The 14,174-nt window shown below is 47.1% G+C and overlaps 1 protein-coding gene and 1 long non-coding RNA gene across 4 annotated transcripts in view; one reads left to right on the top strand and one right to left on the bottom strand.

Moving 5' to 3' along the window:
• Positions 1–30: 30 nt before the first annotated feature.
• LOC136992611 (uncharacterized) lies at positions 31–3,119 on the bottom strand. 2 transcript variants are annotated; one of them, XR_010884977.1, is made up of 4 exons: positions 2,850–3,119; positions 2,656–2,732; positions 1,479–1,585; positions 31–417 (listed from the first exon to the last, which is right to left on the bottom strand). It is a non-coding gene; the product is annotated as an uncharacterized lncRNA (long non-coding RNA). The 2 variants fall into 2 exon arrangements; XR_010884976.1 differs by lacking the exon at positions 31–417 and adding an exon at positions 833–1,058.
• Positions 3,120–3,517: 398 nt separating this feature from the next.
• The window catches only part of PPP2R3A (protein phosphatase 2 regulatory subunit B''alpha), a 51,726-nt gene continuing 41,069 nt past the window's right edge, over positions 3,518–14,174 (top strand). Inside the window, exons 1-2 of one of the 2 annotated variants that reach the window (XM_067302033.1) lie at positions 3,518–3,558; positions 4,079–4,194. The gene's annotated coding sequence lies outside the window, so the exon portion shown is untranslated. The remainder of the gene's footprint in view (positions 3,559–4,078; positions 4,195–14,174) is intronic. The other variant, XM_067302031.1, reaches the window with a different exon arrangement.

Genomic DNA, 14,174 nt, shown 5'->3' with positions numbered 1-14,174 from the left:
GCCCGGAGCTGCGCCGCGCCGCGCCGGTGCCTGCAGGCGGCAGGCGGCAGCTGCCGGTGAGCCCGGGCACCCCGCGCGTCCCAAGGAGCCCGCGCGCCTGCACCCCCCGGCGGCCCCGGGGCCTCTGTGCCGAGCCCCTGAGGCGCCCCTCAGGCGCCTGAGTCACAGCGCTGAGAACGACCGTGCTGCTACCGTGGCACCAGCTTGATGTGCCGTGTCGTGCCGCGCACGGTGGCCTCCAGGGAGGAAAGCTGTCACAGCAAGCAGTGCCTTCAACAGCGCCGGACACACTGAGATGCATGCGAAATGCAAGTGCAAGGATGTGTTCCAATAACTGGGTGTAACGGTGGGCTCAGCTCTTTGGTAAGGGGATGATCTTTCTCCTCCATGTTCGTACAGCGGCTAGTGCAATGGTCCCTAATAAAAGAAGAAGAAGGTCTATCTCCCAACAGGCAGCAGAGTTCTACAGTTTTGATGTCTTGTGCAGTGGGGCCCAGCGGAGGGTACGCAAACTGCGTAAGGAGATTCTGCACAACCCCCGTGCACCGCAGAGACCGCTGAGGCGCTTGTGTCCGTGGGCACAGCTGGAGCTAGGGCAGCGCAGACCATGCCTCCTCTGCAAGCTTTGCGGCCTCGGCAAGGAAACCGCAAAAGCTTTACTTGTCTCTCATTGTGTGGCACAGAGACCGCAAACGGAGCCGTGGTGGAGCAGTTATGGCAGTGCTGAAAGAGCAGTAGCTGTGCATATTTTTGTCTCACATTCATGCCAATAAAAGAGTGGCTAAGGGTTTGCAAAGGACATCCCAATCCTGCAATACTTTGGTCCCACCAGTTCAGCATCAGGCAAACATATTTTTACATTTCACATTTTACACATACATTTTACATTTCAAACACTGGTTTCTCATATCTTCCTAAAAAGCAAGGACAGAAACAGTCCGTGGCTTTACCAGTACAATGGCATATGGGACACAGTGGGAAATTGGACCTCTGTCCTTTTACTTACAGAATGTCAGACTCCCCATTTTGCAGAGCACCAATTTCCTCATTTTCAAGGGCTGCAAATTGGTTCATAGGATGGTATTTGTGTGTCATGTAATAAAACCACTCCAGACTTTTTCCACTGTTTTTTAACAGTCTTGAGGGATTGAACAAAATTACAACATAGTTAAACATTAACTTGCTACTACCTACCCTGTAATCATGAAACTAAGCAGACATTCCTGTTCCCCTACAGTAGCAAGTATTACATAATGGCTTCTCTTTCGATACTAAGAAAATATGAGTGTTCTGTAATGTATGTCATAATTTCACAATGTTGGATTACTGTGTATTTCTTGGGGCTTTCATCCAAGCCCAGATGAAGTCAAGGGAAAAGTTCCCCTGGCTTTAGATCCCCGCAGGTCTTTGGAGTAAAAATGCACACAGAAGTATTCATAGGTATAGTTAGCTCTTCCGCTAACTTTGCTGAGACATACCTGTGCATATTGTGAGAATTCAGTTTGCCAGATCATCTCCTGGGAAGGTCTTCCAGCGTCTTTGGGAAAGTGCAGCCGCCTCTTGCATTTGCCACGCCTCAGACTTCCTAAAGGGGTGGGGGGGGGAAGACAGAGAGGCCCATGAACCTCTAGAAGATCCTGTCCTACCTTCTGACCATCCTGGGTGGCTTTCCAAGACTGCCAGCAGCTGCCTCTAGGTGTTTGTATGACCCCAAGAGGTTAGCTTGGGCTTGTTTCACACACTCCATGTGCCACTTATCCCAACCAGTGCAGAGGCGAGCCTGTATGTTTTCTTTAGGTTGTAGCATTTTAATATTTGTACGCTATTCATTATGTGTCTCAACATCCCTAATTTAACTGCAGATGCTCACTGAACAATTCTGCTCTGAACTTTCCACAGCAGTGAGGCCACTAAGCCCCTGCAGAGGCAGCTCTGGTCTGTGATATGACCAAAGTGCAGCTGTCTTCCAGCACGTGACTAATGCACGTTTGGTCATTAATTGGGCTCTGCAGTCTGCAGTCCCTTGCTCTGATGTGCTCGTGCATGTCTGAGCACATGACTGGATGCGCAGTCCTACAACAGGGGACCTGCACTTCTCTGCAGTGACTGAACGCACATCCTGTCCTTCACCACAGGGGAAGCAACTGTGAGGCCACGAAGGGAGACTCTCAAGAAACAGGCTTCGATCAGTGGATTGATCTGGTGGGAGGTATTTGGCCTTTTGGCTGCTGCCTGGCCACGCTGATCAGTAATGTTTTTTTCCTGAGCTGACTGTGGTAATGTAGAGCCATGTAAGTAGTTCAGTTTTTCTCTCCAGGGGAATGAAGAAGAATGAAAGGCATCCTGGCTAAGGATGACTGGGTTGTTTCCCTCACCTCTGAAAATAGAATGAGAGAAGCTTTTGGTAACTTTTCCTGCCAGGCACTTCCTAGCTCCTAAGGAGACACTAAAATGAAGAGGAACAGCAGAAGAGAGCCAGTGGGAAGCATCTGTAGCTGACTTTTGGGGAGGGATGGAGTGGCTGAAAAGAGAAGTACAAGGGAGAAGTGGTGGAAGGGAGAGAGTGTATGTGTTTGTGAAGGAGGAGGAGATATATGTGAGGTGTGAGAGACAAATCAAATGTGTCCAGTTGAGCGTTTGAGTCACACGACTTACCTACAACGGTGCTTCTGTGCCTCTGAGCACCTCCTCCCCCAGTTTTGTGTCTGGTAATTGCAGCATAAAAACACAACCTGCAGTGCAAAACACCCTCTGTCAGTGCAAGGCCGGCTCCAGCCCTAGCTACTGTGGCGTGGCAGCTGCCTTCCCCTTCCAGCTGCACTTTGGCTGTCCTCCCTCTTACTTTTTACCTTCTCCTGGAGGCGCCCATCACACTGTTTTGCCGGAGGACGCTAACGGTCTCGAGCCAAAGAGGGCTGCAGACCTGCCGAAGCCAACAGATGAGGCAACCTAGTTGCCGAATTTCACGAGTAGCTGAGGAAAAACAAAAGCCACCACCCAGGACGCCGTGTCCTGGCAAACCGCCGTCCCTCCGAGCCCGGCTGCAGCAGGGACGCAGCCAGGGACCCGCCAGTTCACGATGTCCCCAGGACGCCGCGGGGCCGAAGGGGCCGGGGTCGGACGGGGCCGCCCGCCGCCTCACGCCGCTGTCGCCTCAGGGCCGAGTGGGCGCGGCCGTTGGGGCGGGGCGCGGCGGCCGTTGGGGCGGGGCGCGGCGGCCGTTGGGGCGGGGCGCGCGCGGCGCCCAGCGTGCACGCGCGCGGCGCGGCGCGGGCAGGGGCAGCGCGGCGGGCACGCGCGGGGCTCTTCTCCCCCCCCTCTCGCCCCCCCCCCCCTCCCCACGGCGGGCAGCGCCATTGCGGGGCCGCGGCCTCCCCGCACAGCCCGGCCTCAAGCGCAGCGCCCGGGACCGCCGCCGCCGCTGCCGCCGCGCCTCCGGGGCGGGGCGCCCCGCTCCGCTCCACTCCGCTCCGCTCCGCTCCGCCGCGCGGTAGGGGCCGGCCGGGGCGGGCGGGAGCGGCGGCGCCGGCATGGGACGACGGGGCGCTGCCCCCGCGGGTAGGTGCGCGCTGCCGCGCGGCGGCGCCGGGGCCTGGGGCAGGTGCGGGGCGCCGGGCGGCGGCGGCGGCGGCGGCAGGGTCCGGGCGCAGCGGGAGCGGAGCGGGGCGGCGGGGGGGCCCGGGCCGCGCGCCGCGCGGGGTTGAGCGGTGCCCCGGGTGCGCCGCCAGCCCGGCCCTGGGCGCGCGTCGGGCGCCGCTTGCGGGGTTCGCAGCTCCTGTGCCGAGCGGCGAGCGCTGCCCTTGCGCCGTGCGCTCTGCCCGCGCCGCCGCGGAGGCGGGAGGCGTTGCGGGGCGGCCGCGGCCGGGGCTGCCCGGGCGCCGCGGGGGGGAGCGCCTTGGCTGCGCGACCTCCTGGTGTCCCGGCAGGCAAATCCCAGATTAAGGTGGGCGGGAACTTGCAAAACCGAGCTCGAACAGCTAATGGAATGATTTAGTGCGGGACGGGGTTTGCTGGCGCAAGTCCCTCTGAAGGTCATCACAGGCTGTACTGGCATTAAGTAATGTAAATATTTTTTAAGCCCAGGACTAATTTCGCTACCTCTGTTCTTCGCGCTGAAGAAGGAAGCCCTGGAAGAGGCACTGTCTTTCCTGTAATGGCAGGCTAGCGGAGCAAAGGGAAGACCTAAAGAGACAGGTAGTCCCCGAGCGGTCTGCTGCTGAGGTGCTGCTTAAAGGTCGGGCCGTGGTGGTGGTGGCGGTGGTGGTGGTCTCATGGCTTCGCCTTGTGTGATCTGATGCCTGCTTCGGGAAATAAGTTTTCCAGTCATTTACGTAAAATAGCCGCCGCCTCCTCCTCCTCCTCCTCCCTTGGTCGTTTTGTGTGCATCTCTCGGATGTGGTAGGTCTGTTCTCACAGTTTACACAGAGAGAAAGAAAAGTTATGGGAGAGCTTTGAGGAGTTTGTCAGTGCTGTTAAGACTTCTCTCAGCTTTGTAAAGCTGTTTATTTAGTGCCTGCTAATGCTGAGGAGTTGAAGCAAGAGACAACACATTTGTTCTTTTTTTTCTATATCTGAATATGAACTGTTAACATTGTATGTAAGTTGAGATGATCTGCATTTCACTTTGTATAAAATCACAAAGCTCAAGTTCCCTGATGGCAGAGAGCCCGTTTCCGCTGCCTAGACCTCTGCAACCACTGTCATGTGACATATTATTTTGTACTCGTCATTTGTACCAAGGTGCAGCATTAAAGGTAGCTGTGGTCAGAGTGCCTTGAGTTCAAGTTGGCTGATGCATGACCAACAAATACGCGAGAGATTCACTGGTAAAGCATCTGTTTCGTCTCCCTCCGCTGCAGCCTGCGGAGCGGGTGATGAGCACCGGGGCTCAGGCAGTCCGGAGGTCTGTATGGTGTCAGAACGGTCTAACGCTGCTGGTAGCCGCAGCAGAGTAAAGAGGATGCTGCACAGGGGAATTTGTTTTTTTCCCAGCGTTTTGTGTAAGGGCTGTTCCCCATCCTTCCCGCAGTTGCCCTCTTTCTCCTCTTCCCCCTCCCCCTCAAACTGCACAGAGCTGATAACTGGATGTGTGATATCTTGGCACAGCACAGAGGTTGCTCTGCAATCTTAATTCACTTCCTTGGGTATGAAGTTTTACAACGCTGTCTTTACTTAAATTATTGTATGCTGCTTTTCCCCCACGAGACTGGGTTTTCTCCTGTTACACAGGATTGAACTTTTCTCAGGAAAAGGTTAGAGCTTAGAACTTGTGCTTCGATTCTGGCAGAATTTGGACAGTGAAGTGGGATTGTGGGAATGAAGGAATTTTCTCATTCGTAATTAAGGCAGTTTAAGTGCCGTCTTGCAGAAACGGGTTCGTATGTGTTGCTAGGCAAGCCTCTTCCACCAGACTTTCCACTGTTGTATTTTCAGTATGCTTAGGTCCCCCTGGATCGGATTTGCAGACTTTCTGGCTAACAACTGGAAGGGAAGTGAGCAGGAGCTGTGCTTTGAGCATATAAACCGTTATATAATGTCGCATACTTCAAAAAGTCAGGCCTCGGGCATTTCAAACTAAGCACCAAGAATCAGTGTATTCTACTCTTCTCTTTGCCACACCTATTGACATATACAGAGAGGGTAATATCACCTTGCCGATGGAAAGCTGTGGAAATAAGTTAGTGTTTAAGAGGCAGGTAAATGCTATAGTGGTGGTGAAACTAATAATTCTAGTTTCAGAACAGTGTATGAATAGGATGCAGTAAGCGATATCTGAGGTCACACGTTAACAGCAAGCATGTTAAAAATAACTTAATTTTTTGGAATATTCATTTATGTTTATGGCTATGAATGTGAACGGCTTACTGTTGACTGAAATTAGGAACATATAGGAGACTCTGCATTTGTGAGGATTTCTGCTTTGTGTGTGTATCACTTGTCATTTTAATCCACTTATGTTTAAATACATTGCGAAGGGAAGAAGAAGTGGATGGATGTTCTTTCTTGTTTTGCTTTGTAGAGCTCCCAGAGTTTTACAAAAGATAAAGGGAAAACAAACTTCCTCTGTCTTACTGAGATGTCAGGCTAAAACAGCCTTAATTTTCCTTGGTGGAAGAAAGGGGATAGAAAAGTTACCCCTCCTTAAATTGTTTGTTGCTTGGATCATGCTGCTCTTTTGGTGCTCTGGTGTGGTTTATCCGAGTCATAAGCAGGAGAAGCTGTAGCAATGCCAGACTCTTTGAATGCTAGAACATGCTGCACCTTTTGGCGTAATTTGCTACATTTCAGCAGCTGCTGGTCTCCAGAGCCTGAGCTGGAGCTGGCAGGAATGGGCTTGTGGAAGGTATGACTGGTGCAAATGCCTGCTCGCTCCTTAGTCCGGTGACTATGCCTCAGAGGAGAGGATGGGCACGCAGCTCCGACCTGGAGCAGCGTTCTCCTGCTTGGCATTTTCACCATTCCTATCGCTGACTTATAGAAAAGCTGGTGCCAGATATGGACTGGGACCTGCGACTGCCCTGGAGGAGTGGACTCTCACCTTAAATAAATACTGTCACCTAAAATCCTGAACGCGTGAGAAATAGATGAGTAAGGAGCAGTGCAATACTGATAAGACATGAAGAAGTCACATAGGACAGTAATGAGAGGCGTACGAGCTCTGAATAGTTGAGTAATAAATGGAAGAATTTTTTTTTGTCTTTTTACTCATTATGAAATTAGAAATTTGTTTTACTCTGCAGATCCCTATCAGATGGCTAATCTGCTACAGAAGAAATTCTACTTAAGTGATAAGTACGTTTCAAAGATGATTTGAGAGAATCCGTAAACGGTAGCCTCAGCATCAACGAAGGTTAAGGACCGAGCGAGTACCATCTCGGGCATAGCTCTTCCTTCATTATCTTAACACTATAATAAAATCACTCTAATTTGGATAAAGTAATTGGATACAATTGGATACTGTTAATAGTAAATTAACTGATTCTGAGGTAAATAAATGCATCTTGCTAGCATGAAATTATCTCTTTCCATATAAGGTTCGGTAACGTGTCTGTTGGCTGTTTATAATCAAGCTGGCTTTCTGACCTCTGCCCTGAGCCTTGCTCAGTTCGTGCTTTTGAATCTTTCACCCCTGCTGTTTTCTGGTTCATCGTCTTATTTTCTGTTAGCGTGACAAAGCTAAAGAGGGCTTATACTTCCCACAGATTTTTTCACTCGTGCTTTGTTAAGCTTCAACATATATGTTAATATACTGGGGCCTGCTAAATGAGTTAAGATTAAATGATAGTTCTACTCAGACTTAGGGCTGGAACAATAATTAGTTGGCAAATTATTTATGCTTAACAGATTGGTGTTATACTGAAAAAATGTGTGAGCTTTCATTCTCTTGCTGTCTCATCTGTATAACTGGAATCCAGTCTCTTGGGACACATATTCCTGTCTGGTCGGCTTTAGTTCCAAGGCTCTGCCCAAAGGGAAAAAATGAAAAAAGATACTCCAGAAAAAGCTGAAAAGGATGAAATCTTTCTTTATATTAATAACTGTCGCCCTTCCCCAACTAAGATCCATAACTGCAAGCTTTGCAAGGCCCATACGTTGGTTCTCTCCAACAGAGATTCAAGTATACTGGTATACAGGGACCCTGAATACTGAGGTTTGTGAAGGGCATGGCAGCAATACAACATTAGATAAAAGTATGACTTAACCTGAAGGAATCACACTGAATAACACTATTCACTAACTGCAAATCAGTATTTTAGAACAATAGTTTAGGGTTTAGTGCCAAATTTGTTTTAAAAAGCAATGTTGACCAGTCACTGGTGTTAACCCAAATCTTTTTGAAGGCTTGGCTTGCTTTACACTGCTGCTGTAAACAGGGAGAAGTTGCATTCAAGTTTTCTTTAAGGGTAAAACTACTAAAACGGAGATTTCCTGGTGTGAAAACTGACTTCTCTAACTCCACACTGGCTGCAAAGCAGCATTTATCATCCTGTCACGGAAGGTGATTCCCAAGGTCATGTCTACTTGGAAGCCTGCCTTGATTTGTGCTCCCATTGCAGTGACCTTCATGGTTCACTGCAAGAATGCAGAAGTCCAGTCTCAGCTGGTAAAATAAGAGAGGCTGAAGTTATTGGAGTAATTTCAGGCACAAGATTTCTGCTATTTCTAGATTTTCAGAGAGCGTTTAACAAAGTTCCTCATTAATGGTTCTTAAAGGAAATGAACCGCCATGGAGGAGGAGGGTAGTTTTTCCATTAATTAATACCTGGTTAAAGTGTAGGAAGACCTGTTAGCCTTTCTAGCAAAGAGTAATCACTAGTGAAATCCCAGGGGGATCTGTGTTCAGGCTTGTGTTGCTCAACATAGTTATAAATGATCTGGAAAAGAGGTTGAATAACGAAGTGACAGCATTTGCTGAGAATCGCAGAATTAGGGGAGCAGAAACAAAAGGTGACTGGAGTTGCAGAAAGTTCTCACAGTACTTCGTTGTAAGCAAGTGATATGTGATACCAATAGATATAAAATAATGTGCGTAGTGAGGAACAACTAGCTGTGTCTACACAGTGATGAGCTCTGAAGAATCTGTGCCGTTCAGGGCAGACGAGCTCTGTGCAACCCGCTCAGCAACAGTCAAAAAAAGCAAGTAGAAATGATAGAAACTACTAGAAAAGGAAGAGGAAACAAAGCAGAATGCCCTGGTGCAAATCCGTGGTATGCCCGTATAGTGAATAGCATGTGCACTCCTGCGTCTCCCCTCTCCAAAGAGTTATAGTAAGACTGGGGGAAAATGCAGAAAAGTGCAAATGGAAGTCTATAAATTCAGGAGTGGTGTAGACAATGTGAATACAGATCTAGTGCTGTTTCAGTACAAGATCTTGGGGTGTTAAACAAAGCTGGCAAGTGGCAGAATCAAAAGTGGGTGGTAAGTGGTGTAATGTCTTATCAAAGGATGTTGTGGCTACAAAAAGTTTGTGGAATCCAGGGGACAGCGGGCAAGTATGTGAAGAGAAACCCTTTGAAGGTTATAAAATGCCCAGAAACCACATCCAGCTCCGTGAATCTCCTGAGCTGAAAGCAGCTGGAGACCAGGAGAGTACTCCTGTGAGGTATCATGCATCTTTACTCTTTTCTAATGCTGTTCCTTGACCGTTGGCAAAAAGCCACTGTAGGAGACAGATACAGTTGTTCCTGTTTTAATCCTGGGGGTGGGATTCATCTAATTTAAGTGTTGTCATCTGAAAATCAGATGGGTTTTTAAGTTCAGTGGGGTGATCTGCCCTTTTGAGATGTGTGCCTCACTCCACTGCCTGCAGAGAGGACCTAAACACTTCTAGGTGGCTAACTTAAATTAGACAAATCCTATTTCTATTGTTCATATTTTTGTAAGAACACTGACAAATTATGGAAAGACTTCAGAAAAGAGCTACAGCAATGCCTTTGAAGACATCTTTCTTCCAGACTTAGGAGTCTCTGCCAATCCTGGAAAAGGCTAAGACGTGATTTCATTATAGTATGTCAGTACTTGTAGGTGAGGAAATTTCTCTTCCCGAAGGGTTCTTTAACTTTGCAGGAAGAAAGCCTGATGCTTCTTTGCTGGAACCTGATGTTGAATAGACTCATATTGGAAATAATGACACCCCCCCCTTTTTTTTATTAATAGCGAATATAATTAAGTATTGACGTACTTGGAAAAAAGCATATTAAAAGATGTGCTCTGGTTCAGACAGGAGTTCTCAATTTGACTAGGTCAAATCCCGTGACCTGGGTTATGAGGGAAGTCAGGATTCGTAGCCATAATGGTCCATTGTGGTCTCTAAAGCATGAAATGACTTGGTGCTAAAACCTCTTAAAATTAAATTCAGGATGTCTGGCCGGCATAAGTGGTGTAAGCTCCTCTACTCCTCAAGCTTTAGAGGCACAGTCACTAACGTTTTTGACTATAGATGAAATCTGCGTGTGTGTATTGCATCCCTACTGGCCAAGGGGATTGAAAATTGAGCACAACTGTCAGTTCTCATCTGAGTCCTATGTACGGAAACAGCACCCCAAGTGTCCTTTTGGATTCGTTATGCGTGCTGTCAGGACATCAAAATATGTTATTGGCTGTATGCGTAAGAAATACGGGATAAAGGAGTCACTCAAACTCAGTTTCTTGAGTTTTCCTTCTAGGCTTGCTGAACACTGAAAGAAAAGTTACAGCTTTTTAGAGTCCTATTCAAGCTACTTTGGAAGATAAATTGTGCAAGTACTAGCAAGTTGTAAATCGGATCCTTTGTTGTGGGGTTCAAAATGTTAATGTTAATGGTTCATTCTAGCATATCTGCTGACTTCAACAGTGGATTTGGTGCAAGAATTTCGTACTGCAACTACTGCTGATGGAGTTCCACCATAAGTGGAGCATCAGCTGATGTTTTTAATACTGGATTTTCTAAGATTTTTTGGTGATTATATTTAAAACTATACAAAATTACCAGTTGTAATTACACCTTGTCAATTCTGGCATTCCTACCATTCTTGGCTACAAGATCAACAGACTCTTCATATATCAAATGAAGTTCACTATGTCAGGGTTTCATTTATGGCCTAGCAAAAATATGACTCTAACTGGCAAGATCCTGGGATAAAAAGTTTTGGAGAATAGAGGGGAACCACTGTCTGCATCTGTTAACTTCAAGCATGCATTTGGTGATTTTAGTTGTAGATTTTGTTTAAATTTAGTTCTCACAGCTAGAGAACTTCATGTGCCAAGATGAGTTAAACTAACTTCTTTGTATGTTTTGGAAGAAAAGACAAATCTGAAACTAGTATCTTTGTAGTTTGGAGAAAAACTTTTGTTCCAAACAGGAGCTGCCTGTTTGCCACGGTGGCTGTTACAGCATCTGCTCAAAACTCCAAATCTCAAATGACTGTTGAGCGTCAGTGGTGAGGGAGGAGCAGGTGGTACGTGAGCACAATAAAGGCGGAAGACTGAATCTTTTCATAGGTCTTCCTTTCAAATATCCATTAGAAAATGCTGCTGAAAAGTATCAAGAAAAAAGCAAGCTGGGTGTTAGGTGACCCAGCCACTGAAATGGCCACTTGGGCCCTGGAGCAGCGCATGCTCGACCGGGTGGTCAGGGAGCCTTTGGCTTTCATGGAGCTTGGCTCCATGTCAGCTCCTTCAGGAGCTGCAGAGCAGCTCTCCAGCAACCGAGTGAGTTGCGTCATCTGTTCTGATCTTCATCCTCCAATTCTGCATTTGCACATGTGCTTTTTAACCTTAAAGTCTACTACATTCTGACTTGAGCCAGATAGTGAGAAAAATCATGATATGTTTCAGGGTCCGTTACTGTTCTGTGCTGGTTAGGAGAAGGACACTTTTTTTTTTTTTAACCCCCCCTTCTGTTATTGAATGAAGTACTGAAGATTGGTTGAAGGATGTGTTTTACAATAAAACATCACTTCTTTATTTGTCTGCTTTTGTCTTGTATAATGAATATAGTTTGTTCCCAAGTCTGCTCTGTTCAGTAAACTGTGAAACAAAAATCAAGCATTTCTAAGTAATAAGAGGATGTAAACAGTTATACGCTGTTTTTTGGCACCCCTAGCTCCTCCAAGTGATAGGAGCTGCTTCCCGATTACATAGACAGGATGATACTTCTGAAGCATCCTTGACTATTCAATGGCAACACTATTGGTTTTTTTTTCTTTGCTACTTTTGCAGAAATATTGAACTGAAGAGCTTATCCTACCATCTCTTCTACTAGAAACGAGCGTGGTTGCATAGTGGTTGCATAGGGTTGCATACCCCTATGCAACATACAGGTATAGAAAGGGCTAGTTTATGCCCTACTGTATGCTACGGTGGTTTCTAATGTCTGATTAATATTAATATTGGTGCTCGCACTGGTGATAGAATGCAAGAAGATTTTTGCCTCACTTGAAGCTTTCCGAGGCAGTAGAGGCCTGTGCTGTAGTTTTCTAGATCACAGCTTGCAAGTCAGTCAAGTGCTGGCTGACAGTCCCCATGCCAACAGATTGTCACTGCTCAGTTATTTAACTCCAGCATAATCTTTACATGAATAGAATTTCTTGTGTGTTTTATAGAATAACCTTTTATATCATTAGTATCTGCAATAATTTTTTCCCTTGAAAAGTGATTCATGTCTTGTAGCAGATAGGGAAAGACATAAAGCATTATTCTGCAATCGCACAAGAAGCTCTATTCATTCACAGTTTATGCTGTGAAACCAATCCCGTATCTGCAGGGTTGGAGTTGGTTTCAGGGCAGCAGTCCTAGCTGGAAACACTGCAGACAGGCTATCTGAACTGGGGGCTCTTCTAGAGTCACAATTGGAACGAAATGGCTGGCTGCAAAGGACAAAACGTGAATGTTTCCTCTTAACGCACTCAGTCTTTCCATTGTTGCTATTCATAAATAGTAGGTTTTAGTCACCAGCAGAAAGTCACAACAAAAGCCCATTCAAGCGAAGTTTGAGAACAGATTCCCAGATCCGATAACAGAAAGACTCTTCTCTTAGGCTTTGTCTTGACTAGGTTTACGTGCTGGATCATGTTTGCTGGCTCATTCTAAAATTATACTTGGGCAAGCTGCAAGGTGAGCACATGCTACTCTGGTCAAGTAAAGCCAGCGGAGAAGCAAGAAAAACAGTTTCTGCCCTGCATATGTGTGCATTTGTGCTGCCTATACAGTTTTTGTGTTTTTGTCCTACATAGCTAGAGTCAGGTACTAGCACCTTGAATGACCTTAGCATGTTTTTGCAGACAGTGAAAATAAGGCACGTAGTAAATAACCACCGAGAAGGCCCTAGTTAATCTGGCTGAAAATAGAATATCTGTTTTCAGTATTGATTCTTTGATTACTTCCTTCCTTGACACGGCAGGGAAGGTGCCGAAGATGTCTGAGCAGAGGCAGGAGGTAGTAATCCTGTGTTAGCTTTGATAAGTTTGTGTCTGGACTGTGTTCGTTCCTGGTTGTAATAGTCCCAAAGAAATACAGACAAATTGGAAGGAGATTAGAGAATGCAGAAAATGCGGCTGGAGGGCCTGGCTTCTACTAAAGCCAAAGGGGCTGAATATTTGTAACGTGGCTGAGCAACTGCTTAGGGCATAAGCACCGAAGTTTGGGAAGTGTAAAGTGGAGATGGCAAGAAGAGCTTCTCAAGTTGTTATTGGGGCATAGCTGGAGATACAAAGCTGAACTGAAGAAGAGACAATTCGGGATGAGAATCTGGGAAATGTCTTCATCAAAGAGCTCTTGTGGAATAATCTTCTTGAGGACTCAAAGCTTCATTGTTTGAAGGTGACTTAAATGATTGGAGAAAGGGAGTTAGTCCCCGTGGAACAGGTACATGCATAAGGAGAATTTACCCTTGGAGCAGTATAGGAAAAGGAGACAGTGAGTGCAACACGTTATTTCTCTAAGTAAGGAATAGCTTCATCAAGATGCAATTTTTAGTAAGTTACTTCCCAAATTAGGTATAACCCAGGCTGCTCTTTGCTAAGATGATTGTGCAGTTAGAAGGTGAGAGAGGAGAGAGGACTTGAGCGGCTGTGAAACAGCAGTGTCTCCTTGCCGTGTGTGACAGAGGGAGGAAGGAGCTCTGAGGAAGAAAATCCCATGGTTTTCAGAAGCGCTGTTAATTCTTGCTTCAGATCTGCTGTTCTGATGACGTCCACTTTCTCGAAGTATTTTATAACTTTTCTTTCAGGGAATGCCAGACAGTTGGTTTGTGGTTGGTGGAGACTCAGAAAAGGATAAGCAGCAGATCTGTTCCCCTGGAAGGGCTGGAGAGAAGACCCTCTCTGGGAGACCAGGATAATTAGGCTTTTTGGAGACATGGAAGCACGGGTTTTCCTGTCTGAACAAAGCCCCGTAAGTCTTAGAAGCTGAAGACCTGGGGGAGCCAGTAGTGCTGTTTAAACTGCGGCTCTGATTCAGCAGAGCATTAAGCACACCTGACAGCGAAGCCTGAGAGTCAGTGACTGCAGGGAGTGGAGTCTTATTACCTAGGCTTATGCCTGACGGTGTAAGCACTCCAGGGTTTAAAAACTGTTCTGTCTACGCCCTTTATCCCCTGGCACCCTGACTCACCGCTGCGGCTGGGGCGCACCCCATACCTCCGAACATCCCTCCGCAAGGCCCTCCCTTGCCTGTGGGGCTTTGGGGCAGTGCC

The sequence above is a fragment of the Apteryx mantelli genome, chromosome 9, assembly GCF_036417845.1.
Source record: "Apteryx mantelli isolate bAptMan1 chromosome 9, bAptMan1.hap1, whole genome shotgun sequence".
Classification (NCBI taxonomy): domain Eukaryota; kingdom Metazoa; phylum Chordata; class Aves; order Apterygiformes; family Apterygidae; genus Apteryx; species Apteryx mantelli.
This window is presented reverse-complemented; position numbering and strand designations above follow the sequence as displayed.